Source organism: Aythya fuligula, chromosome 3 (genome assembly GCF_009819795.1).
Source record: "Aythya fuligula isolate bAytFul2 chromosome 3, bAytFul2.pri, whole genome shotgun sequence".
Classification (NCBI taxonomy): Eukaryota; Metazoa; Chordata; class Aves; order Anseriformes; family Anatidae; genus Aythya; species Aythya fuligula.
Genome location: NC_045561.1, coordinates 55771465 through 55797959, shown reverse-complemented (window position 1 = coordinate 55797959; position 26495 = coordinate 55771465). Strand labels below are relative to the sequence as shown.

Below are 26495 nucleotides of genomic sequence, written 5' to 3'. Positions count from 1 at the left end.
TTCAGAGGATTTGTTTCCCACTTTTTTTTTTTTTTTTTTTTTTTTTTAATTTGAAGCATAATTGGGGCTAATAATGAGTAGCTAACTATTGTAAAATTGGATCAACAAGTCTCTGAATTTACCAATTTATGTTGGTGAAGAAAATGCTTGCTACAATATGGAAGATTACTCAACCAATCCTGATATTAGTAAGCGTGATAAAAAAACTGACCTTACAAGAGAAAGGTGGAGATGTGATGGACAAACTGGTGAAAAATCTCATTGGCCCTGGTGGCTGGCTGCAAGTCCCATTTGAAAGCCCTTCTTTTTGTGATGTACAGATGGATAGATGCTGTATGCAGGTCTTAGACTGAACATTAGGTTCTAAGGGATAGGCATGACATTGGCATTGTTTTCATCCTGCTCATGAACCTCAGAGGCAGATAGCATCATCAGTATCCTATACTGTAATGAAAGGAAGAACAAAGCTCTGCTAAATCTTCTACTCTTCCACTTCATCAGCACTGGTAACTAGGAGATGGAAAAGAGGATGAGAAGAGGGACTGCTGAGATACGGGCTTTCTTTAATGTTGTTTCCACAATGTTTGCATAATTTCTGCTGTTTGCTAAAACAGACACGGTAATAAACAACTCTACTCAGTATTAGCAATTTATGCTGTAAATTATTGTCTTAAAAAATTAATGATGATGTGTGAGGGCAGGAAACCCACGCTTCCCACTTGCTGGGGGAGTTTCCCCCAAATGAGTAGGCAGCTTCTCAGGTTACTCAGAGAAGAGAGGAAGAAATATTTGCATGATATCCTGAGCTACTTTGGCATAAGAAAAAACTTTTTTTTTTTTTTAACTGTAAAGGTGACTAAACACTGGATCGTACTGCCCAGAGAAGCTGTGGGGTTTCCATCTTTGGAGATACTCAGAACCCAGCTGGACACTTCCCTGAGTAACCTGCTGTAGTTATCACCTTCTGTGAGCAGCACGTTTGGGCTAGGCTATTTCCAGAGGTCCCTTTCCAGTGCAGTTATCCTCTCATTTTCTGATTTCAAAGTTACCTTTTCAAACACACATGCAAACAAACAAACAAACATACATCAAACAAACATACATACAGAGGCTCCTGAATTCCTCCCTCACTTAAAGGTGGAATGTGGGCTCTGGGTATATAGATAGCTTCGGAAAAGTCTGTCCCATGCTTAGTGACTTGGGAAATGGATCTTTCAGGAGGCTGCAGAACAAAGCAGTAGCTAACATCAATCCTGATTCAAGGTTACCTTTGCTTAACTGTGTGTGACCTAAAGTGGTGTCATTTGGCTTTTTGCTCTGTTCCAATATGGAGAAGTAGAAAAATGCTGACTATGAGCTGTTGTTGCAAGCCCAGAAAAGCAAGATGCCAAGATGTGCATTTGCTATGGTGAGGTTATTTGAGCAGAGGTTCTGCAGCAGAGGAGGGTAGGTTACGGGCTGGTACGTCTGAGAGAGGTTTCAGGAGGAGTACATGGGAAAATTACTAATAATGTGTGAGTGAGCAGTGCAGAAGCTTTAGCAGATACAGCATGCATTGTTGGTCATGTCTGTCCCTTTAAAACTGTAAAGTAATTCTCCACTGATTCAGCCTCTCTAGCAGGCTGAATGTCACTGTTCTCAAGCACAGCATGCAGAGCCATCATGGTAATGGCCGTTCTGGAGAGATTAACAGCCTTCAGAGGCTGCTGCAACACAGATAGGGAAAGGTTATCTTCCCATCTCCTCTTCTGTGTCTGCTGACAGGGAATTGCTTCACACTGGCTACACAAGAGAGATTAATGGCCTGTACTCCTCAAGAAGGAGCGTACTATGGAACCTGTCTGCCTTACATTGTGAATGTTTAGCAAGAGATCGGAGGTGCACCTGGTGCTGTGACTGACTGAACTTCACAGTTTAGATTACCTATAATCGTGTGCAAAAAGGAAAAGAGCCATGACATTGCTTTTAGAAGCTGCTGTAGTTTAATGTTGAAGACTTTTGCCAGCTTTAGCTGTGGGGTTGGAAGAAGGCTTTTGAAACAGCTCGTAACTGTGTAATTAGTCAAGGTGATACTCTGCCTATAACTGGCTTAGATCAGAAGATGTAATTTTGTCAGGTGTCTCTGTCTCTGGTTATGTGTACAGTTTAGAAGCGTTCTTAATGATTAGGAGGATTTTGGTCATAGGTCTTGGACAGAAGAGAACGGAAATAGTGGAGGCCAAAGAGCGGCGCAGTTTTTCCACATTTTTTACAAGCATGGTTAAAGGACAATGCCAGGATGTGAAGAAGAAAAAAGCATGCTCTGGAGGGGGATGTAAGAAATGAAAGGGAATCCTGTTGATGGGGGGAGGAGTTGTTCAGCAAAATCAGACTGGTTATTGAAAGAAAAACTTTAAAAACTTACACTTGCAAAGGTAGGTAGAGATATTGTTAGCATTTGAGTAGAAGAGGCAGGCATGAGGCCTGTTTTTAAAATTTGGGTTCCTATTTAGTTTTACTTTTTCCTCAACAATTTACTCCTTATACTGAAAGAAACAGTACTCTGAGATTAAGGAGGCTGGCTATCACAGCAGCCATCAGCTCTTGGGAATAAAAGTTGCGGGGTGAACACAAAAAGACACTGAACAACCTGAAAATTGCTGAATTCTAGTCCAGCACAGGTAAATGCACAATACTTAAACCAAATGAATCTAGGAAAGGTAGAAATAGGTAGTGGGTTGATCAAACTGTGACATGGAGTAAGGGTTTGTAAAGAAACAAAAGAAATGGTTTATTGTAAAAACAAATGATAGATGAGTGTGGCTGGAATAACAAGGCATTGGTTTTTATCCAAATGTCCCAGACAACCACACAGTGTCTGGATCTTGATGAGAATGTGGACAAGATGAATTAATAGATGCAAGGCTTTATTAAAATTAACAAATACCTACTTCCCCAGAACTGTTGTAGCAGCAAGTGTGCCAAGGACATAGTTTAGAGCAGAGCAAGGGCACTGGGACTTGCTTGCTGCAGCATGCCCCGTGAGCAGGAGGAACCTCCAGTCCCTTGCAGGGGTGAGAAGCAGTAGCACAATTTGGGGCGTTGTTTCCCCGAAAACATAACTCTCACCTGAAGTAGAGATAAGCTACTGTTGGCTGCAGGTACAGGGTTTGGATTCCTACCCTTCCTCTTCACCTCAGCCACAGCTCAGGCAAACTTGTGCACGCTGGCATTGAGAGGAGAGGCTGTGTTATGCCTCAAACCAATCCTCCAAGCAGGTGTGTTGTTTTTTTTTTTCACCATTGGAAACATCTTAATGAAATAAGGCTGCTGACAGCCCACGGAAGCCATTACAGACATCAGGTGAATCAAGCCAGGTAATCAAACTAATAGTGCAGCATCAGAAAGATGAATCACTATTATTTGTATTGTGTGGCACCCAGAGCCCTCCACCCCCTCATGCTTGGCACTGTGCAAGCAGAGAGTGGGGGGTGATCCTTACCCTGAATTCGTGCTGTTTAATGAGAATTTGAACTGCCACAACTTGAACAAGTGGGAGCAGGGCAGAATTTTACAAGCTGAGATCAGTAGTGCACATTCAGTTTGCAGGGCCACAGAAGGTTATGGCAACTGCTTACATGGTGGAGCTGTTGTGTATGGTCTTTTGACAAACATGACATGAGAGCTTCTAGCCACACTTTAAGCTATTAGAGCCAAAATTCCTGTTGACATGATCTGCTTGTCCTCGTGTGTGTTCCCGCAGAATCTAATTATCTTGCCCATTTGAGTGACTTAATTTCTGCTCCTTTTGTATTCTTCAAGACTGATCACAATTTTAGTACTGACGTGAAATATCTCTGTTTTTATGATGATTGTGACCTGGTACTTCACAGAGAGTGATGTTATAAATAATGAATCACGAGACTGCAGGTTAATACCACTGAGATGACCACAGTGCAACCAAATGTTCTACTTACCGTACATACGGAGCAGCAAATCTATATTTGGATTTTTATAAATGCTCTTTCTAAAAAAAATTCTAATAAAAACAAATCATCCCAAACATGGCTTGCTGGTACTTGTAAGCTAGGTTTGTCCTTATTTGTTTTTAATCATGCTGAAACATGCTCAAATGATCAGTGATCTCTTCCAGCTTTTAAAAACAAAAATTAATTAGCTGTTTGTTTCGAGGACAGATAGTGATTCAGATTCAGGATGTTTCTTCCTCCTTGTTACTCTCTGATCATGCACACCTCCAACGCTGCTAATAGTATTTTTTTGTAGCTCTGGTTCATGTAGTGTGTCATGTCAACAATTTTCTGTTCTGTTTCTGATGAGGACAACTTTCACGTAAATCTCTGTTTCTCCATTGTACTGTTGGCTCTTGCCTTGTCCTTCCCTTCTGTTCTCATATCTTCCTTCCCACTCACCTCCTTTCTCCCAGGTTCACAGCATGATTTCGAACTAAAGCCTAGCCCAGAGCCTATGTGCAAGAGGATGTCTGTAGGCTCTTTGGACACAGTCTGCAACCCTGGAAAGTTGCAATGACTGCGGTCCAGGTTGACAGAAAGAGTAAAGCTTCCCACTCAGTATTTCTCCCTAGGAGCCGGCAAAGACTGTGAAGCAACTTCATGGCTACTGTGCAAAGGTCTCTTACACAAGGTTGTAGCCCTAAAGGAGGCTGAAAGTATAGACACAAAGTCAAGAGTGCTTCCCGCAGTGTGTTCAGATGCCAAATAGGAATCTTTCCCATCTGATCCAGGAAATTTTACGTGCAGTCCTAACCTTGCCCACCCTTACCTTTTCGCTTCCACTGCTTACACAATTCAGATTTAAATAGGTGCAGAGCGCCCTCTCGCACTGTGTGAAAAAAGGAATTCCTCTCGCACTTGATGTTTTCCTTCCCACCAGGAGCTCCACAGGGCGCAGACACCTGCGTGCCACCCTGCTGGTGGCCTGTCCCATGGGGTCCCAACCCCTGCCGTGTGTTAGTAGTCTGATGGTAGCTTGGCACACACCGTGCATAACACCTGGTAGTATTTATTAGCATTCCCTTCACTGCTCAGTCTGTGTGAGAGCCCAGCAAAGCTGAAAGTAGCCACCAGCTTATGTTGTTAGTTCTCCGGTGGCAAGCTTCCTCACCCTGTTGTCCCATCTCTTCTAAGCCAGTTGTACCATATTTAGGGCAAATTTGAAGCTCAGCCAAACTGACAAAGTTCCCCTCTATATAGCCTCCAACAGCAGGAGGCTCCCGATGGTGTTGTCATTCTCGTGCCTTCTGCTCAGGTTTTTATTTTTTGCCCTAACACATGGGATATGCAAACACGAGATGAGGGAATGGGTGGTTCTTAAATATGCATCATGAAATGTGATACACATCTGAGTGCTACAGATTTTGATTTTCCTTCACCAAATCATAGCTGTTGAAGCAGTGGTCCCTACAGCTGAGGGTGTGCAGAGGTTTCTAGTCCACATCCCTGTTTCAAACAGCAAGTAAATTCCTGAAACTTCCACTAGCTGAAGTACTCTGAGATCTGTTTTGCTTCACCATAATCAAAAGTAGCAAATAAATAAATAAATAAAAAGATTACTTTTCTGTGAAATATCAGTAAAGGGGGGAAAAAGCAGGAGTCTCCCAGAGCAAAATGAGGCAAGTTACACAGTTCAGGCTGTGCAGCTGAAGTGGCTTCATCTGGAAACTGCAACACAGCACGGACACAGCCTTTGTTCAGGTGTTGTGCATCGCCACTGGGTCCGGCTCCATGAGTCTCATTAGCAACTGGTGGACGTGAGGGCTGGCTAATTGTTAGGAAGGGATTAGAAAGGAAAGGGTTTTCTCTTCTTTTGTAGAGGAGAGTATAGTTAATGTAGGAGAGGTTTGCATGGTAGTCAAGAGCACAGTTATGGGTCGTGTAGGTCAAACCTAACTTTTAATCCTCTGTGTTTGTGTTTGGGATCTGTGAGCTCTGCATGCCCTGGCTGTACTTGGCCTAAATTCATATGTAGGGATGAGTGCGGGAAGTAGCCCTCAGTCCTCAAGCCTGGAGACTTGAGGCCTTCATCTACAGGGGGCCTTGAAGTGGAGGGGGTCAGGGGCCTGACCAGTTCCCTGAGGTCTGGGGCTCACTAGCGACAGCTCAAGAATCTCACAAGGTTGCTATGGAGCAGTCTGATCCTGTCCCAAATGGGGACAAAGCAGGGACTGCAGGGCACTGTGCAGAGCGGCTTGACCCTAGCAGAGTCCTCCTCATACAGGGAGCTCCTGCAGCCCTGTGCTGCTGCTGGAAGGACACAAAGGCAACCCGGGAGCTCTGAGGATGTGTCTCCTGGACTTTAATGGGCGTGGGGGAAGTCTGAGGGTCAGAGGCCCAGACCCAGGCATGCCTATTTGCTCTTCCTCTCTCCTGTATCAGACTCTCATCTCCTTCCCACTTCCACAACTCCTGGATGTTTCGGAAATCCACTGTGCTTTGTCTGCTTGGCTATCTGCTGCAAGGGCATGGGAGATGAGGTCATGTGGGAGAAGCGTTCGGGGGAGCCAAGAGGAATCTGGGGTTTGGGCGGCAGCCAAATTAAGATTACTTTTCTATGGTCATCTGCACCTGTGTTTGTGGGGTGGGGGTATCTGAGGCTGTTGAACTGACTCAGCAGTTGCACACACAAAGCCTGGCAAGGGTTCTCCCCACTCCTGTTGTCTGCTCGGCGTCTCTGCCAACACCCTGTCATTCCCGTCCAGGTGCAAGTAATCTGTGTTGAGAAATCAGAAGAACTCATCCCAGGAGATGACGTGAGGCTGATAGAGGAGGAACAACTGCTCGGGCACTCTGTCCAGAAAATACAGGCTATTTGTGAAAAACACGCCTGTCCTTAAAGTCTGCGTCCGGGAAGTGGGATCTGGGGGGAACGGAGGCTGCAAGTTTCTGAAACCCCGTCCTGCTTTCGACTCAGGCCCATAAAAGGAGGGGTCTGCCGGGGTGAGGAGGATCTGCTGTCACCACAGTGCCTGTGCCATGCTGCAGCCAGCTCAGAAGGGCTTCCCTGAGTCTCAGCCGGGGCTTGGGCCTGCAAGGCAAAAAAAAAGGAGTTTTTTATCCACCGCCAGAAGTGTGCTGTGATCTCTGAAGACATGAAGGCTGGATACGTGTTCCCAGCAGCCTGTGCTCTTAAAACAAAAAAGGAAAGGATGGGTGTAGGGGGAAAACGGGATGTGGGCTAAATCAAAGGAAGAAAAATGCAGATTGGTGCATCTTTTTATAAAGATAAATTTTATGCATAAAAGTGCTTATAGTTAAGTTTGCCTAACAATTTCAGTTACTTCTAAATTCATCAAGATAAAAAGGATAGCCTGAAATTTTCCTTGTGAGGAGTCACCTTCCTACCCAATCTTTTCAGGAGGGAACTTCAGAAACAGAGGTCAGCCATTTATCAGAGCTGCGTTATGAGAAAATGCTCCTTTTGATACTGGAGGTGTTCCAACACCTTCATCATTAGAGCAAGGGGCTGAATTTTGCCAAAGAGACCATGTTGCATAGGTATGTCTTTCGCAGGTCTGTCATGTATCTGTCATGGTTTGGCTTAACAGCAAGCTTCAGACATGCTTCAGACTCAGGCCAGGCTTTTCAGAATTGGACACCTGGTTCTTCAGTCCCACAGAGGTGGCACTTCCCCAGGCTCCTAGTGAGGACCATGTTGCGCATGTACCATGTCCTCAGAGGGGCCGAGTGTGTTGCTGCCTACAGCAGAGTGATCCACCACCACTTCTCACTCCCCCACCTTGAAGGAACAGGGGAAGAAAGTACAATGAAAAAGGGCTCAAGGGTTAAGATAAGAACAGGGAAATCATTCACCAGTTACTGGCATGGGAAAAACAGACTCAGTGTAGAGAGATTAATATAATAATTTATTTGCTATTTATAACAGATCAGAGCAGTAAGAAATAAAAACAAACTGAAAACACTTTCCCCCATCCATCCTCTTCTACATACTCCCCCTGAGTAGCTCAGGGGAACAGGGAATGGGGGCTGTGGTCAGTCCCTGATGCTTCATCTCTGCCGCTCCTTCATGGTCACTCTGCCCCTGCTCCTGTGTGGGCTCCTCTCCACGGGCTGCAGCTCCGGCCTGGGGCCTGCTCCTGCGGGGGCTCTCCATGGGCCGCAGCCTCCTCCAGGCCACATCCACCTGCTCCACCAGGGGCTCCTCCACCCACGGGGGGGCTGCAGCGTGGAGATCTGCTCCATGTGGGACCCATGGGCTGCAGGGGGACAGCCTGCTCCACCAGGGGCCTCTCCCTGCACAGCCCGCAGGGCAACTGCTGCTGCCTGCCTGGAGCACCTCCTGCCCTCCTGCTGCACTCATCTGGGGGGCTGCAGGGCTGCTTCTCACTCCTCACTCCCAGCTACTGTTGCACAGCAGGGTTTTTTTCCCTTTCTTCAGTCTGCTCTTCCAGAGGCACAAACAGCATCACTCCCTGGCTCAGCTCTGGCCAGCAGCAGGTCCATTTTGGAGCCAGCTGAAGCTGGCTCTGCTCTAACGTGGGGCAGCTGCTGGGCTCTGCTCACAGAAGCCACCCCTGCAGCCCCCCTGCTATGAAAACCCTGCCATGTAAACCCAGTACAAGTGGGAGGGAGCTACCTCGATTTTTGACCTTGATTTTTGATGTTAGTGCTCCTCTGGATTGCTGAGGATTGCTTTGGCAATATGGGAACAATAAGTAGAAAATGCATCTGTGCAGGCATGCCTTTAAGTGATTTTAACTCAAGCTCTCCTATTAACAGAGGTCTTTTCCTGTTTTCTTCTTTGCTAGGTGACCAAAGGTATTCTTGAGTTAACGGTCTGGTTTTCCTCCCTTTTTCTGTCTACATTCAGTTATCGTAATAGTATCGCAGAGTACCAGAGATCAAATACATCTCCAAAATCTACAAATAACATGCTTTTCTAAAAAAAAATAATTGGCAGGTTTGTTGCAACATGCAGATTCAAGTGATGTAATGTGTTTCCAAGCAGTCAGGTTCGTTGCCCATGACGAATGAAACAGCAACATTCAAGCTGTTTGCTTGACAGATTTCCTTATGAACCTTGTGCAAGAGATACCCCTTCTCAGGCAGGACTCAAATCATGTTATGCTTTCCTGGCGCTGTGACATGCCAGAGCTCTGACTTCGAGTGGTTGGTCCCATATTCCTTGGGAAAGCCAGGGCTTTAGCATAGGATCCCAAATCAAAGACTCTTAGATGTGTGTGGCAATCTGAGGCTTTTGAGTTGTTGCAAACCTTCCTCTTCTATACCCATACCAGTTCCTTGGTAGTGAGCACGGGGGACAGGAAAGAAACAACCATGTGGAAAGCAGGTGGATGAGGATGCAGCACAGAGAGATTGGTAAGGGATGGGACTGAAGTCCCATGAGAGTTGTGTAGGGGTTGGTAAAAAGAGGGAAGCCTGTGATAGTGCCAGAAAGGAGGTGAACAGAGTAACGACAAGATGGCAAGGCTCTGGGCAGAAGGGTCAGGCTTAACATTTATGTGCCCGTGGATGTTCCCATGAATCCCAAAATTCAGGATTTTCTTCCTGAGCTTCACCATTACCAGATAGGTGTGAATCACAGTAGTAGAGTATGCTTCTCCAGCTCTTCCTAGTGACTGGCTTTCTTCAACTCTTAAAATAAGGGAAGGCTCTGCTTTAGATAGCATGGGCACAGCTGATAGAGGGATTTCTAGGCCCCATGTGCTGCAGCAGAAAGGATTAGCCAACACTGCAAAGCCAAGAGGTAGCTTTGATGCCTTCAGGGTACAGTGGACTAATGGGAGTTTGTTCAGTTGAAATAAAATCAGGAACTCAATTTGCTTCCAGACAGCTTTAGGGAGAGGGTCACTCTGAACGCAGACTGGCACTCCAAGCTGCTGATGCCATTTCTGTTCAGATCAACTGTACGGAATACTTTAAAAGCTGTAATTATTTTCTAATTCCTTCGTCAGCTTTAGGGGAACAGTGCAAGATTTCAAAGCTTCTCCTCTGCAGCCCTTCCAAAAAAAAATTATGTAGGGATTGAGGTGAATGTAGGCGGCAAGATTGCTTGTGCCTCTGAGTTTGCAACACAGGAAGATTTTCCATATGTACAGATTAAGCATCAGAAGCTCCAACACCCTTCTCTGCCTTGGAATCAATCAAGAAGGTAAATCAGGGACAGGCAGAAATTCAGTCACAGCCAGCTCCCTGCTGGCTCTGCTGTCCTAAGATGGCTCTGCTATCCTAAGCAAAAATTTGGTGCGGACACCAATCTGACACAGAAGCCGGTGAGCTACATATTGCTCTCACACTTCAGCTCTCTTCATTATCAAGTGCTTGAAATAGTGCTAATAAATACACTTTTCCAGCCCCCAAATTATAAATTTCATGTTATTTGCCATGGGAATTCCACTATCTGAAGTGAGGTAGTTGCGTTACCCAAAGATGAACTGCCAGAGAGAAAATATCCAAGTAAACAAACATATGCTTAGTGACCTAATTAAGCAGCATGTTTATATTCCATTCAAGTATGAGACCATTTTAGTTTATTTCTCGCTCAGCATTTTAATTTTGCTGTCCTAAGTTAAACAACTGGCTGTGGAATTTTTGTCTCACAACACCTGACCCTGTCAGACTTCTAAAACTTCTCACTTCTAAGAAGTGAGATGTCGTGGAGTATCAGTGTACCTTGTACTTCAGAGAGAAAAGTGCCAGTGAAAATTATTCCACCAAGCTCATCTTAGTTCCCTGTATTATTTTTCCACATCATGTAATAACCCAGTTAAGCAGCCTATATGCTTAGGAAAAGTAAAATGTTTTTAATTAAGTTAATTAATCAATTCATAGTAATGTATAAGAAATAGTCACAATATAATGCTATATCATAATCTGTTGGGCAATACCAGAACAGTGTGGCATAATGTTAATCACAAAATAAAACTGATAATAGAGCAAAATTGTTTCAGGGCAGCTTCTGACAGTACACTGTGTTGTCCTGCCGAACACAGCAAGGTCTCAGAAAAAAAAAGACTGCCCAGATCTGTGACAATTGGTGTGCAGAGCTGGGTGCACAAACAGGCACGCACGATATGTCTGCACACCACTTAACTCAGACTTGTACGTATGTGAACTTAAATTCATCGAAAAGCAAAATTCAGAAGTGAAGAGAGAGAAGAGTGGTGTGAAATTGATGGGGAAAGACAGAATTTGCCAGTTAGGAGGACGAAGATGGAGAAGTTTGATGCAGTGGGTGTATAATTAGTGCAATCTGACAAAGAAGAGGCTTTTGCAGGATGTGTTGTGTCAGTTCTTTTTCTAGACAACTTCTCGATGATGTGCGGTAGCAGAGTCTAGTAAAATGGCATCTATTTATACACAGGGAATTAAGGAAGCATGCAGCTTTCAGAAAAGAACATGCATTTGGTCTAATAGTTCTGGTCTGTGAGCCTGCCATGAAAACTGACTGCTGCTTGAAGAGCATGCTTCAGCTACAGTAGTCCTGCAGGAGTGGCAGTGGCTACAGGGCTTCAGTGAATGCCCCGCTGCTCAGTCTGAAGCCTGTTGAATCAGCTCTAGAAGTTCACATAGGTTACAAAGTTCGACTCCAAGTCATTGACTTTACACACTTTGGGAGGAGAGAACATGTACACCTGTGCACAAGCTCATGTATGTGAAACAAAGGTGCTAAATTTTCTATACATCTCTTCAACAGGATAGGAGGAATGTGTGTGCTGTGTTGTAAATAACAGAGGAATGTGTTTGCCAGCTATCATAAAAAGTACAGCTTTATTGAGATCAATCATGTCAGTGAGTCCATCTGTTAACCACTTACACATGCATGAAGCACCATGAGTAGTTTACGGTCACTTTGAAATATGGCAGTGTGCTTATTTATATTAACTACATTTATATTAACAGAAATATATCATAATAATGTCATTTTAATGATATACAGAGATGCAGTTTTTAATATAGAGTTATCCATTTAAACATTTTTAACTTAAAAAACTAACAAGGAATGCAACTGCCCCTCATGTGCAGCCCTGTATTTCCAGCATTTCAATGGGAATGGGATCATCAGAACCAAATGTGAGGAAGACTTCTTCCCAGACACACTGCTTGCAAGAAGAAAGATCCAGGGTTGGAGGGGGGGAGTCTGTTAAATTAATTCTTCAGGCTTTTCCCAGCCTGGATCTTTTGTCTTTTGATGTCCTCAGATGCTCCCAGGGACTTCGGGGGCTGTTCGAGCTCAGCTTGCAGCCGCCTGCCAGTCCCATTGGGTGCCATTTCCTCTTCAAAAAACTATTCTTGCAGCTGCTCAGCTCTGCACAGGGAGCGGAAGCCTTTGAAATTGCTGCAGCTTCAGTGCACAGCCTGTTGGAATAGCTGGCATCAAAAAGGAGAGGAGAAGGAGTGCTTATATCTGTTTAAATTAATTATAGAGGCTCCAGCAGAAATGTGAAGGCAAACAGATAGACGAGATCGGATTTGTGGGGTACTCTTTAGCAAAGCGACTGCTGATCAGTGCATTGACTTTCTGCCCCCTGCACAGAATGAAGTGGCCCTGCCAGAAATTCTTTTAGCAAGAAATGTTGGCTGGTGGGACAGAAGGACAGGCCGGGTGAGCAGCTCAATAGCTACGGAGCACCACAGCGGGTTTACATTTTATGCTGCTTCTGTGGGTAGCTCCAAACCTTTGAACATGAGTAATTCGCTTCAGAAATTCTTCCTGCTACATCAGGAAAAGGTGAAATCTTTGCCTTCATCCCAGACAGCCTCTGAAGCTCCCCAACCTACCTGAGCCCTATCTGGCTGTGCAGCAGCCCAGAAATCAGCACTGTAGAAGTTCCCTTTCTCCCCAGGGTGTGTCTTCCATGACGAGGGAGATGCTGCACTGCTCAGCAGTGCTAGCAGGTGAGCTGTGGGGAAAAGGGTGTCTTAACAGCTGAGCACGCGATGAACTCCTCAGCCCTGTGGTGGAGACTGGGAATCGTCATGGAAAAAGCTGAAAAACAGAATTCAGAAGGGTTGGGTTGGGGTTTGTTTTGGCCTGCAAGTCTGCTTTGTTGCTTCCAGGCGTGATGGAAGGGAAGAGTAATCCTTCCTACGTGAGGCACCAGTCAGACTGAAAGAGCACGAAGCTGTTCTAACAAGGAGAGCTGGAGCAGCACTGAAATACGGCAGAATATTTGCCAGCTCCCCAACAGTCCTGCAAGGCTGAGGCTCACGGCAAGTGTAGGCTGTTCTGCTCTGCGTGTGAAATGAGAGAGAGATTATGCAGCGTCCACCTTGAGAGGAGTTTGAGCTACGGCGTCCTTGACTGTGTGGTGCCGACATCCTTCATATGAAGTCACCAGAAGCAAAGAGCTCAGGTTGAAATGTTGTGCTAAAAAGTGGGTCCTCCCTTAGCTGCAAGATTTATCAGAGGTTTTGCCTGAAAGGAACTGACTTACAGGAATGTGCCTGGTCTGCATGTCTGATCAGGGAAAGAGGCAGCATATATTTTTTTACACCTGCTCTCGGTTATATATGCAGGCTTTGAAAAGAGATGGTTTGGGTTTGGTTGCTTCATTCCCTCTTCTGCAGTGGTTCGAATCTGCCGTTGCAGTGGTTTAGGGTGCTTAGGGGCTGTGGTGCGGCTGCCAGACAGTGATGTCAGATGTGGGACTGATCTTGTGGTGCGAGCTTCTTGGCTGGTACCTCCTCGTTCACCAGCTGACACCTGAAAGGATGAAGCAGTCTTTTAGCCGCAGGGTTTCTAATCCCTTTGACCCAGCTTTGGGACTTGAACCGCTGCTTGTTTTAGAGTCAGGGCAGAGCTGGATATGAATGAATGCTGGAATAATATTGTCTTGACAGCTGAGGATCAGGAGATCATTGAACCCCTAAAGTGTGTATACCCCATTGGAAGTTTCAGGGAGAAGGACCCTGGGGGTGTTCACAAGTAAATAATATTTGTGAGACAACAGCGGGGTTCAGAGCTCCTTTTGATGGAAGGAGGCAGCATTCAAGGCACTGGGCTTAGATGGAAGGAGGCAGGAAATTTTCCAGGTTTGCCTTGCAGAATCCTTCTCCTCATGCGCCTGCTGCTCTGGGGGAACGGGTTAGTTCTGGGGCAATGGTGGAGGTGTTTTTTTCCCACAGCTTAGCAGTCTTCATAGTATATTCTGCCTGCAGTGTTTTTCTCAGCCTGTTACATTTGGCTGCACTAAATGAGAATGAATTTATAGTCCTTTACTTTTGGAGGGGGTGGGGGAATGCAGATGACTACAGTACCTCTTATAGAATATTATTATAAAAGAAGTGTGAATTACCTCCTAGCCTCTCATGCTGTTGAGAAATTGATTTGAATGACATTTTCAAGGTGTTGTTTCTGAGACATTCAGCAATTGCCATTCATCCATGAATGGTTAGTGAGATGAATAACAAAAAGTGGTTTAGGATTCATAGGAGGAAGTGTTAAAAAATAACATTTGGCAGAAAACATTGGTTATACTAAATTCTCTTGTATATCTAAACTGCACCAAGGTTATCTAAGTGGTTTTAGGTAATCCAGTCATTTTGAAAAAAGACTATTTGAGCAACAGAAGCAGTAACATCATTTCCAGTTCTATGTGGACTGTAAGAGTCATCTGACTGTTATGCAACACAATATTATGGCAAGATGGCTTTAAAGGAAATAAAAGCGTCCCTCTCTGCTGGCCATTCTTCAGGCAGGTAAAATATAGCACCATTAACTCCAAATTAACTCATCATTTCAGCAAGCAAACATCAGAATTCAAACATAAGGAGAGAGAAGGGAAAGCAGAGTGAATTTTAGGACTTCATCTTTGGATGGCAACCTGGAGAATAAGTGACCTGCCGGGAGACACATACATTTACTGGTTTTACAGGCTTTACATCAGATTTCTTACAGGAAATATTATAAAAAGCTAATGTTATAAAAGCTAATATTATAAAAAGCTAATGTACCTCTAGAAACAACAATACTTTAGTTATACAAATCTTCAGAAGGTCCGTATAGTTCTCAGACATATGTGCTTATGGTGAAAACAACTAAGCATGGTATTTTGCAGATGCGTGACATTTTAAGATTGCTGAAATCTTATCTGTAAAATGCTAGGAGTTTTATTTATACAATATATACTGATACATCTATGTATGGACATCATAATTTAAATGCCTTATGTAACTTGTTTGAATTTTAAATTTTTGCACTGATAGCACTTTATAGTTGGAAGGTATCAAATGCTTAATAGAATTATTAAAAGTAGTTTCCAACAAAGAAACCAAACCATTGTCCTTTGGCAGAAACTTTTCATTTTCATAATTGTTTAAATCTCTGAGTTTTTATCAAAACTTAAACTTCAGTGTTTTGGATTTTTACCAGTATGGGTTTTCTTCCTCCCATTTTATCTTTCTGCAATTTTCTCTTCTTAATGTCAGTGAATGAAAAAAAAAAAAAAAAGTGATATCCAGGAACTTGCCTCATCTTTCATTCTTCCCTAAGAAGAGATTTAAAAAGAATGAAAAGCTGAAATGGAAATGAGAAAATGCTGGAAAGCTGTGTATCTCCTCTTTGAAATGCACAGCTCGAATGTTATGTATTCAGCCTGTGTCAGCCTCCAGGCTAAGATACATACATCCTACGCAAACATCATTATCAGTGCTGAACTTTCATCTTACAGTTTGGATTCCCAAAACTTACATCTCTACCAAAGCAATCAGTAAAACAAATAGTTTGGAGTTCCTTACAAGAAGAACTGTTTCCTAATGCTAAAGGAATTGGCTCCTAAGGACATGCTAAGAGCACTTATTAAAAAATAATTTTCATTCCACCTATCTTCCTCTGTAACTTCTGTTTACAGAGCGTGCTTTGACTCATATGTTCTCCATCTGCTCTGTCTGTCTGTATGCTTTTGCCTCACACACGCCTGCTCGAGATGCAAGGTAAGTTGCCCATCTCTCATTGAGAAGTAAGCAGGGAGCATAAATACCTCATGCTGTATCAGTAGCAAGAACTGGCACTTGAGACATGTAATGCATTGTCTCTAGTGGATTCTGCACTTTGTCTGGGATCCTTTATGTTCCCTGAGTTTAGGGTGCTCAGTAAGTTTATTTTTTCTTTTTCTTTTTTCATCCTTACAAGACTGGGAAAAATACTGTCTTTCCCACTGTTGAAAATATCAGTGGCGACATATTTACTTGCCTCTCACTGTGCATTTTAAACCTGAGCATCTTTAACCAAGAATGCTGTTTCTCCAACTTCCATGAGCTTTCCTCTTAGGAGGACTTAATAGCTGTGCTGTCTCTAGAAAGCCTGCCTCTTGCTGTGGCTATGAATGACGAGGCAGCTTCTCTTGTAGCTGCTGCTGGAACACAGCATTAAGAAGAAGGGTGGGCCAGGGGATTAATTCCCCACCAAAAGCCAAACACGACATTCAGTGATGAAGCCCATATTAACACTTTCCTCACACCGTGCCATACAAGTGGAGAGAGACTGGAGGAGCAGAGCAGCACCCAGGCAATGTGAGGCTGGAAGCAGAAAGGTAAAGACGAGTTCTGTAGAGGAAAGACAGATAAATGTAGGAAGAGAAAGAACGCTTCAGGTGGTGATTGCTCTTCCCAAATGAGGTCAGGGCTATGGGTTTCCTTCCTCTCAATAAAACTAAAGCAACAAAATGGAAGTTGAAATGATTTCAGACTCCTCAGAGGGCAGAAAGCATGGTATAATGTACTGAAGACTGTTGCCATATTCCAGTCAATCTATTTTTTTGTTTCCCCACTTTCAGCCCCAAGCAGTTTGAAGACTATTAAATACATCTGGAATATATAAATGAATGAATAGACTGCCATTTGCAAATCCTCACCCAAAATTAAATAATGTGGCTTCTTATTAAATGGGAGATTATTACTGTCCCAACATAGGCAGCAGTGTTAACAACAAGTCTAGCAGAATTAAAGAGCTTTCTGAATGCTTTGACAAATAGAGTGCTAATGTCTTTGATGAAAAATTACTTTTAGCAAGGTCTTCCAAATATTTTCTCCTGTTTCAACTGTATTTCAGTCCCACTAGATGCATCTGTTCTTCACAAAGGAATTCTAGTAGGCACCAGGACATTTTTTCAATAATATTGTTCAATTACTTTACCGCCAGAGCTGGTCACATATTAAACTCAGGCTACTTTTTAATGAAAAATGACTTTTCAGTTGAAATCAAATATATACTTTAATTATTTTTCTTATTTTAAGGGGAAAAAATAGATTTTTTTCAAACTTTTTTTTTCTTTCAAGATTAAAGAAAGCCTAAATCCACACTGCTTTCATTTCTGAAAAATAGAAGGTTTTTTGTATTAACCCTCCCTGCACAAAACCAGCTGTAAACAACTGAATACCTGCAATTTAATTAATCTGCAATTCTCAACGCTCAGCCATGGATTTACTGGTTAGAGCTGTTGACCTCTCCCAGATACAGAGTAAGAAGAATTCCCCACTTTTTGAAAAAAAAAAAAGGGGGGGGGGGGGGCAGCTTTTGAGCTTTTATTTCAGCAGAGGAGAATGGTCTGTCCACAGAGAAGGTTCCCTGAAGGATCAGGGCACAATTCCTAGTGCTGCCACTTAGCTCGGGTGTCTTTAAAACACAGGCAGTGCTTCCCTGCTTTAGAGGATCTTTAGAGGCTGGCTGGCGCTTGCCAGGCTCCCAGCTGTTGCATGGGGCTGATGGAGCGAGCGCCTGTTCAGATGTCGGTTGTGGCACGACACTTTGCAGTATGTCCGTAGCCACCCTGAGGTCAGCCACTAATGTTGCTAGAGTCATTTCAGCTCCCTCATCCCTTCCGAAGGCTGATGGAGGGGGAGACCAAAGTGCCAGCTCCTGTTAGTTTCCTTGGTCTTGTGGTTATTCCTCAATGTTTTGTGACTTCTCCTAGGAAGGGGAGGTTGGAAACAGTGCAGCGACTCCCTCCCAAACATTGTTGTGATCTGCCTGGCTCCCTAACCTACTACTGCATCCTCTCTGCTTCCCAAGATATGCCTAGCTGAAGGCATGCCGTGAATCCCTGAATCCCAATCACATGAGTCACCGAGATGCATGCTGCAAACCCTGGGCTCACATTCATGGACCCTGTCTAAAGTTGCCCTGGAGCTGCAGTCCATTAGTTTTAAGTCCCAGTTGCTCTCTGCTTTCAACAGCAGAGAGAGGTCAGAACAAGAATAAATTTCTCAGGCAACAGCCCAAATATTCCTCTGGCTTTTCCTCTTGTGCTTCTTCTAGCATGTCTACGTTGACATTTACAGAGGCAGATACACTCACATTTAATAAAATGATTTTAAATAATGTGCTTAGATTGGGTGCTTAAACTATTGGATTTTATCCACGGGATTTTCTTCTCCCGCTGCCATGAACGTATGAGGTCAGTACCTTCAGGCCCTTATGTGGCTGTGGACCTCACACCAGGACTTTTCCGAGTTTGACCTCCGGACATGGGAGAGGTGTGGTGCTGTGGGCTGAGCCCAGTTGAAGGCACTGCCAACACCCACATTCCACAACAAAATCCATCACTGATTTCCCCTTGCTTTGGTTTAGACAAGATGCTTGTTCTTTGTTTGCATGCGTTTCTTCACAGATAAAGTGCTTTTACATGCTTTTTTTTTTTCCAAGCCTCACAGAAATCTAACAAGGGTAAGGAGGAGGTTTATAGAGCATAGTGACAATAAAAGATAACTTAATTATTGATAAAACTAAAAATATACCACACGGCAAGGAAATGTACAGTGGTAATCCCTGCTGGTCCCACAGTGATTGGCTGGAGTCTCAGTATACTTCTCATCCCTTTGTTAAAAGCTCTTTTTTTTTGGTTTTGTTTTGCTTTTTTCTTTGCAGTAAAATGGCAACATGGTAAAGTGGTACCTGGTGTTCCTGAGGTGAGAAAGAAGTGTTAGCATCTACTAGAGTTACCTCTTTAAAGTTTAGGATTTATTGAAGGGCCATAATATAGTTTCAGGCCTTTTATTAGTAGTTCTGCTGCTCTTGGACATTTCATCTAAGGGATAGTGTGTTTTTTTTGTTTGTTGGTTTTGTTTTGTTTTGTTTAATTTTATTCAAAAATTGAGAGCATTAAGAAGTTGGTTTGAGACTAAAAAAAAGATTTCTAAACAAAAATACCCCACAGTTTTGGAGGCTAATAGGTCAAGTAATTAAAATACTAACACCAGTCCAAAACCACAACCACCAACAAAACACACAAAAAACATATTTTTCTGCAAGGGAAAGTTCAGTAACACTCTAAGAGCATGTTGAAGCCGCAGCACAAGAGGAGAAACAAAAGGACTGAAGTTCCCAGCCTGGCATGGATGTACCTCATGTAACCTGTTTATCAAGTGCTGTTGCCAGTAGAACGGGCCAGGTTCAATCACTTTGTTATTCTTGCTGAAAGTAACACTGGCTCGGGACCCCACATAGAGACTTGCAGAGGTGAATCACACACGTGGGTGCCCCTACCCTAATAAGCAGTCTACAGATACTTGCTAGCAGTGGCTCCAAAGGCTTAAAGGGCAGCCTTATTGATGGGAGTAAAAAAATAAGCATGTAACATGGGAAAGCCAGTGACTGATAATAAGTTGACAGTATTAGGTAAGTCTCTTTTCCCGGAGATGCCGTTCTCCAGTGTAAGGCCTCTGTAGGAGTGAGCCTCAGGCATGTCAGGGTTGTTGTTATCTCTCTTCACCAATGAACGTCTGTAGTGATCATCCCTGTGTGTATGGGTTTGCTCTGCAGTTCTCACACTGTGGGTATTTTAGCTGCAACAGAATGATGTTATAGCTAACGTTATGAAACACATCCAGTGACTGACCGAGCTGTTCCCACCTGAAAGGCATCTCCATAATCTTCCACCTCAAACACAGTCGCACACAGTTTGATCATTAACGACGAGGAAACTACATGTGGAGCTGAGGCCTTCCTGTTGTCTCTCTGTTCCTCAGCTACAAAATGTTGACAATTACAGGACTGTTGCATTTATAAAATACCTTGAGTGTGAACAGAAGAGATTTCTTAAGTGGTGAAATGCTGCAGGTCGGGGCAGTTCAGTTCTCCCTTTCCGCTTTCACCCCAGAGAACCAAGGAGATGGTGTCAAGACCATGCATAAAAATGCAGCAACTTTTGTGGGCCCAGTCCTGGTCAGGAAGAGGAGATGGAAGAAGGGGTGGGGAGGACTGACAGTACTGGATGTAAAGGCCAGTAACCAAACAGCCTGGCACTTGGGAACACAGATGATGTTCCCAAGAACGTTCTGATCATGGATCAGAGTCACAGAGTTGCTGAGGTGGGAAAGCACCTCTGGAGATCATTTTGTCCACCTCCTCTGCTCAAACAGGGCCACCTAAGCCAGTTGCACTGTACCATGTCCAGTCTGCTTTTGAATATCTCCAAGGACAGAGACTCTGCAGCCTTCAGTGTTTGGATAACCTTACAGTAAAACAAAAAGATACTTCTGACCTTTAAAGAACAGTGTCTTGAGTCACTTGCATGTATGGGTGACCTCAGTCCCAATACAAGCATCCATCTCCATACAGAAGAGATCAGACCAGCTGAAAGATACATGGCAAAACCTTACAGCTGCCTTGCTTTACAGTTTTCTGAGAAGGTGCTGCAAAGGAGGTTCTGTCTTGAATCCTTGTAGCAGTAGGGGAATATGGATAAGATTTTTGATACCAGAAGAATGTATTATGATCCTGCAATTATGACTGAACTGATAAACTTCTCTGACCACATTTAGCAGGGTCCTGGGAAGGAGACCAAGGGATACCTCACACCAGCTGCTTAGGACCTCAGCAGATTTGCTGTTGCTGCGAGGCTGGAACAGAAGTCTTTGAGGACTTCATTCTAGGAACACCAGGCAGAGTAGGAAGTCCTCTTTTCTCCAGGGTTCCCCAGTGTTTAAGAAGTGAGACCACTTATCCCTTTGCAGCTCTTCCCCTCAACTACTGCTCTCCGAGGAACCACTGGCCCCACACAACAGTTCTGCTGCCCTCCTTACTAGGAAAAAAGCTACCATGTGGTAAGAAGAATCACATCGCATCTCCAGCTCTTCCTGTTTCACATCTGGGATAGACAGGCCATGCAGTTCGCCGATACCTCAGTGAGACCAGTCTGGCTGGGGACAGAGCTCGTAAGGAGGGAATCAGAGCCAGGCTTACCAAGGTTAAAGTGAACAGAAAAAAGCAGGCCAGAGTCTGCAAGACAACACAGAGAAGCCAATACAGCTCTGCTACAATCTGATTATCTTGAAGCCCTTTGGTATCACATGTATTCAATATCATAGTCCTCTTGTGCTTATGATATGTTACCCATCACTGCAATCCTCAATCAGTATTTGACAGCAGGAAACAGTAGTGTATTTCCCATTAGAAGAGTTTATCAAGCTCTGCATTATCTGCAATAAAGGAAGATTACTTGTTTTTGCAGAGTTCAAAATTTAAAAGAAGGCAACATAACAGATAAACTCTGTACAGCAGTTTACATCCTCTATTTTACAATATTCAGTAAATATGTACAAACATGCATTTACAGATGAGGTTTTCAATGTCCACGTTCACCAAGAAAAACAGGTAAGTAAAATGTGTTCTATGTAAGGAATAAAGTTGAATTTTGCTCTAAAAAAGATCGTTTCTTATTTGCTGACATTTTACATTATAATGGCATAATCTTGAGATTACTTGATGTGTAGTTCGTCTTCAGCTGTCATCATATAGCAGGCATGGCTCAGAGAAGACAAGTGCCTTAGTTCAAGCATGAATGAAAGGCAAAACACCTGCCAGTCTCCATATATGTTCTTCTTCCCATGACCCTTCTCCCAAATGTGTACATTTGTGTGCTTGTCCAACCACGCTTCAGCCATGCAGCATATGTAGAGTTCAGAAAAATGGGACATTATCAGGATTCAAAAGTATTTTAGAGCAAGGGGAAAAACTTCCTTGCATACTATGCTGGTTAACACTGCGATCTTTCTCATTCTAAGCATGTATATGCATGATTTAATGTGATACCATTTGTACAAAGTATGCCACCCTCTTGAGACCCTTGTATTTATCTGCTTTCAATTACATTTCAAGTATTCAGAAAGTCTCCTATACTAATCCCGTCCAACTTGGAAGCCACATAGCTCATGCATGAGACTGTCAAACATGAGTAGTTGCAGATGTCAATGCACCAGTGGCAGGAATCCAGGAAGATAGATCAAGGCTTAGTCACTGAAAAATACATGCCAGCACATCTCAGATACATAGCATTGTAGCACCTCATAAGGAAAACGTGTCGTGACAGGAAATCAATAACCTCTTGGAGGTGATCTGGTTTTGAAATATTCTTGATTAATTATGCCAGGGTGTGTTTGGCAACATTGCCTGATCCAGCATTAACCTAATGCTTTTTGCATGAAGCGCTATTGTAACTGGTCTCATAAGTCAAGCCTGATGGTTCAAGGCAGGTTTTAAAGGGTCAGGTTATAGATTTTGTAATGTCTTTGTGTCCGACATTGCTGCTTTTACTATGGAGTGTAGGCTTTTATTATCAATCAAAATAACAATTGTATTAAAATGAACAATACCATTTAGGACTAATTGAGTTTGAAGCATGGTGATCCTCCTAAATAAAGTATGTCATACAGTGGGCAAAGTAAGTAGGGACTGTCAGTGTATTTTCATGACAGAAGACCGTAGTTCAGGATGTTCCCCAGGCTGGTTTGCAGAGGAGAAGCAGCTCTAGAGGACACGCAGGGGGCATACCTCCCTCTGTCTTCTCCCACCTTCCTGCACAGCCTCATTTTCCCCCTCGACAAGGTTTCCAGCCATACCTGCTACTTGGGCTGCCCCTGGCAAAGGCAGGCAGCTGCCCAGTGTCAGCACAGAGGCTGGAGGAGCGTGGAGCTGGTGCTAGCGCAGTGTTTGTCCAGGGGCACAGGCACAGCTGCTTGGGATGCTGTTTCCTAACGCACCTCTGCCTTGCAGTGGAGTACACACTGTTTAGGAGACGCAGGGCAGTGCTTGTCATGCAAAGCTGATTACGGACAGATTGCTGGGTGCAGTAATGAGACCACACTCGTGTTATTCTGCTACTGTTTTCTGTAATACGGGAGCAAAAAGGCTTAGGAAATCATGTCACTCCCCACAGAATTATTTACCAAAGGAGTTTGCATGTATAATCTAAAGAAATAGTTAAATATAGATAATGACAATGCCTGTGAAATAAATTGTTTGAACCAACTTGCAGATAAGTTGCAGTTACCATGTGATAGATGAACATTTGACCTTTGGCTACCTCACCTGCACAACACCCAATAAATCCAGCTCCTCAGTAACCACTTCCAAGATTTTAAATTTCTGAATAGCATCAAAGAGCCACCATTTGAAAAAGAAACTGCCAAAGAATGGATTCTTGATTTTCCCAAATGTGGAATTTCTTTCCCCAAATTACACTGGCCTGAAGCCCAGGACAAGCAATATTCAATCCTGGACCAGAGACAGATTCAAAGTCCAATGTCTTCAGGTTAGAAAGAGGATCCTTTTGCTATCATGAAGCCAAAAATATCCTTCTGTGAAAGCCTTAGTGCTGGCCGTGGAAGAATGCCAGACACTAAAATCTAACACGGCACATTTTGTGTATAGATAAACTTTTCAAATCAGTTAAAAGAGCTTTAGAAAGCATATTCATACAAATTATTTTCTCCTTTTGAGGCCTGTGTAATTGGCCTCATGATATGGAAGGAACTGGCTTTTCAAGGAGAGGAATACTATTTTCCATATGAGTAGAATTGCTTTAAACCATTGCTAAAATACATCTGCAAGCTTTCTGTAGCGACATTTGTGCTAGGAATACATGAGGCTCAATGAATTTACTAGCACTTCTTCATCATGACCTGCATAAACACCCGGCAATCATTCATGTAAATTAAATCTGTTGTACACGTAAGTCTGTCCATATATATCTATAAACATTGATTTTAAGGATAATTGTAAGACACGAGAAAATATTTCTTTGCCTGGATAAACCTTTTTGAAAATGGCAGGTTAGGAAGTTCTAGGACAAATGGTTTAACCGGTAAGAGGCAAATAGGCTGAATAAAATATATAGAAAAATACTTTGCCTAATATTTTGATTAATGAGTGAGTGATCCTTGCACAGGACATGCATGTGTGTATGTCTGTTCCAGTCCTTACTGGCACATTTTCTAATGATTTTGTGGCAAAAATAAGGACTTGAGGTTGAAAGTAAACTGGACCTCACAAGAGTTTGCTGAGGTGTGGCTGATTGAACAGCAGCTGAGCTTTGTTGGTTGCCCTCGTACTTTAAAAGTCTCCTACCAGTAATGCAGGGCACACTGTTGGGAGCTGATGGGGGGAGTTTGGGCACGTCCTTGAAGGAACAGAAAGTCTGGCTAAGGGATTCCAGCAGAGAGGGAGAGGTGACTTACATGACATTGTGTTTTGCATGTGTTTCATGATACCCAGATATGTGACGTGTATTAAAAGCAGTCATACCAAATTGTACAGAGGTGAAGAATATTAAACATGTAGCATGACAGTGCTGTTTCAGTTGGCATCATGGCACTGGTATTACCTAATTTTGCTATTCCAGATGGGCCACATCCTATCCCATTCTGTCCCTGCCACCATCTTGTTTCAAGTCCAGGAGACCAAGATTTTGTTGTGTCTTACATTAAGGCATCATCTGCACCTGCCAAACATACGGATTGATGTGCAGGAAGGACCTGCAGTAACTCAAAGAGGCCAAGACAGAAGTGAGGAGGCATCACCCCAGGAGTTACTGAATTGGGGTGAGGAAGGCACAGAGGGGGTCTCTTGGACCAGTAGGACAGGAACTGATGGGAGAGGGACAGCTCAGAGGGAAACAGCTGAGAAACGTCCAAATGCAGAGAGGAACCAAGACAGTGAAAGAGGTGATCTCACTGAGAGACGCCAAAAAGGGCCAAGACGTCTCAGAGCTATAAACTTGACTGAGTAGAGGCACCTTCTTACCAGATTTCCATTACTTCTCTGTATATGCTTGCTCTTCCTAGGCCGACACCATGCACAGGAACAGAGATGCGATCCTCCATTCCTCCGTAGCTACCCTACATGACCTTGAGTAAGGCCTTCCATCTCTGTCTTCCCATTCTGCAAAATGGGGATAGGACATCCTGCCCCTATAGAGCAGGACTGCTGCAAGGGTATGTTTAGTGAAGCTTCTGAGGTGCTGAAGTGCCTCAGTGATTGGCACTGTGGAAATTCTATAGATAAGCACCTATATATAACCTTCCCTGACACTAATGCAGTCACAGGGGTGAGAGCAGACTGACGATGCTGTTTCAGTATATAGTGTATACTGCATATGTCAGGAACAAGGAGAACAAACCCGTCAACTTTAGGTATGTGTGGAGAAAAGGATACAATTCTGATTACATAAGATACACCATGTCCACTGAATGTATGTACAGAAAAGAGGAAAAGAGGAGCTAGCATTAAGGAGGAAGTGTTAATTTTCTTTTCAAAGGACTCTACATTCATATTGATTGCAAATGGTTGTCTCTGGCTCTTGCGTGTTTTGTGGCGTTGTATGGTATTAGTCTTTGTTCAGATCATGGAATACTTCTTCCTCTCTCCAACCTACAATAATAATTAATGAGCTGTCTGTGGCTGCCTTGGAGTGCATCCTGTGCATCAGTGTGTCTCAGTTAATAGTCATAATTTCTCATTTGTAAAGGGAAAAGTGCTACCAGCACTTTCAGTCTCAGAAGGGTTCAGACTCACTCAAGGATTCCAATTTATTATGCACCCATTTCTGATATCCTGCTGCTCTCTTTATGGATTAGGCTGCCTTGGTGGAAGGTATCATCCTTCAGATGACACATAAATACTCTTGCCAGCTGTTCCCTTCTCAGAAGTTTCTCAACAAGTAAATCACGATCGTGCCCCTTGTTTTACCAGTTTCTGATCTGGTTCTCCACTTTACTCCAGTAGGAACATGCGGAAAATGCAGCTTTATTACTGGTATTACTTTGCAAATGGTGCTGACTACAACTGTAGAGATTTTAGGCCTAGTAGTATCGGTTTCTAGGGAGAATACACTGGTTGTGATATTAAATGAAGAGGAATGGGCAAGGTTATTTTGCTGAACATTTCTGTAAAGTCTTTAATCTTGGGAGCTGCACAAACTCTTGAGCAGCAAGAAGGAGATGCAGACAGGTTGCTTCACTCACTCTGACATGCAGCAGCTGTTTAACAACACATAATCAAGTTGGGAGCTCGGAAAAAGAAGCGAAGGATGGCGTCCTACTGATGGAAACTAGATTTTTGAGAGGAATTTAGGAAGACAGAAAACGGAGGCAGCCAACAGATGCAGCAGTTCACACAGCCATTTGCGCAGAGGGCACCAAGGAGGGGCTTCAGACGGATTCATGGCAGCATCAGCAGCCTTTGGTGTGGTGGTGACACAGCACTGGGCAGCTTCCCCAGCAGGT

The 26495-nt window shown here is 43.6% G+C and overlaps 1 protein-coding gene across 1 annotated transcript in view; it reads left to right on the top strand.

Moving 5' to 3' along the window:
- The window catches only part of AIG1 (androgen induced 1), a 122443-nt gene that overhangs the window by 78251 nt on the left and 17697 nt on the right, over window positions 1–26495 (top strand). The window lies entirely within an intron of this gene.